The sequence below is a fragment of the Propithecus coquereli genome, unplaced genomic scaffold (genome assembly GCF_000956105.1).
Source record: "Propithecus coquereli isolate 6110/MARCELLA unplaced genomic scaffold, Pcoq_1.0 Scaffold102, whole genome shotgun sequence".
Classification (NCBI taxonomy): Eukaryota; Metazoa; Chordata; class Mammalia; order Primates; family Indriidae; genus Propithecus; species Propithecus coquereli.
Window position 1 is genome coordinate 91,176 of NW_012134081.1, and position 1,433 is coordinate 92,608.

Consider the following 1,433-nt stretch of genomic DNA (forward strand, 5'->3'; position numbering starts at 1 on the left):
CATTATCCCAAAAGAGGAAGAAAATTTCCTCTACATCACATGTACAATGATGTAAATATTTCAATAACTTAGAATGCCTCAAGTTTAATGCATGCATCTCTTTAGAGCCAAAATAAATGGATCGAAGTTATCATCATCAAGTATTGTCTTTTATTTTGTGTCCTTGGGCTACAAAAGAATCATGAATGTAATTATAAGGATATGAGTTTGGAATTGGAGAGAGGGGTTTTCATTGCCTTCTCCCTCATGCATGAAGATTCGAACAGCTTATTATTTTCCTTGTATGACATATTACAACACTTTAAGTAAAATGTAGACTGAATAATCAACATTTGCCACCTCTAAATATGCCTAGTTTCATAACTAGAGTACAAAGTAATCGTATGTGCTTGCCGCTATCTTTTCTTCCTTTTAGGATGACAGATCATAACAGAACTTATTCTCCATCTCAAGATCTGCTTCTAGTGATTGTGAGTGCCTTGTGGGCAGAATCCTTGTCATTTCTTCTTTGGGTCCTCTGCACTTTGCATAGTGCCTGGCACATAGTCAGTGCTCAAAAGTGAATTGCCCTCATATGCTTCTGATGAATCTCTCTGTGCCAGCCTGGAACCAACGATTCATCTTTTCACGTAGACATTGTCAAGTGATACTTGATCTTGTAAAAATAACCAGAAGGATCCAAAGAACTTTGACTATTCATGTTCATCTTCAAAAATTTATTTTAGGCAAAATCCATACTCCTTTTAAAACAATATGTCCTGTGTTTATGTACAGAGATGACTCTGCTAGGGTATAATTAGAGTTTGTGTATTATTTTTCCAGGTTTGGAGATGAGTCAGTTCTGACCCATCCACAATTTCATTTGTAAATTTATAACAGGAATAAGCAAGATTCATACCTGAGTGGTATTCAAAATGTAGTATTCTATGCTCTGTGAAGAAAAAATAAATATAAAGTACTGAAGGTTAAATGAAAAACTGAAAAAAAAATAAATGAATAGTTTATAGAGGTTGAGCCTATGAATGTGGCCTCATTAACCTATATTGTAATCCAGTGAAGTGGTTTCCCCAAACTTCAAACATGATGGGTTGAGCACCATCTTCTTGTTTTCGTCCTGAATTCTTATTTTTCTAAAACAGCACCCTTTGTCATTTATTCTTTTCTATGGCAGTTACTGCTCTAAGTTAGAATTTGATCACAGCTAGTACAACTTTATAGATAATCTAAAAAGAGTAGAAAAGATGAGAGATTAGCTTTGTTAATATAAAACCATGCGAAGTCATCATCCCATCGTCATCTGGATGAATCTTGAAACACATTTAGCTGCCAGTTTTACAAACTTTTAATATATCAGTGCTCTAGTATGTAACCTCAAACAAATGTAAATAGAATGAATTATTTTCTTGTTTCGAATCGTCAAGATATTAAATGTT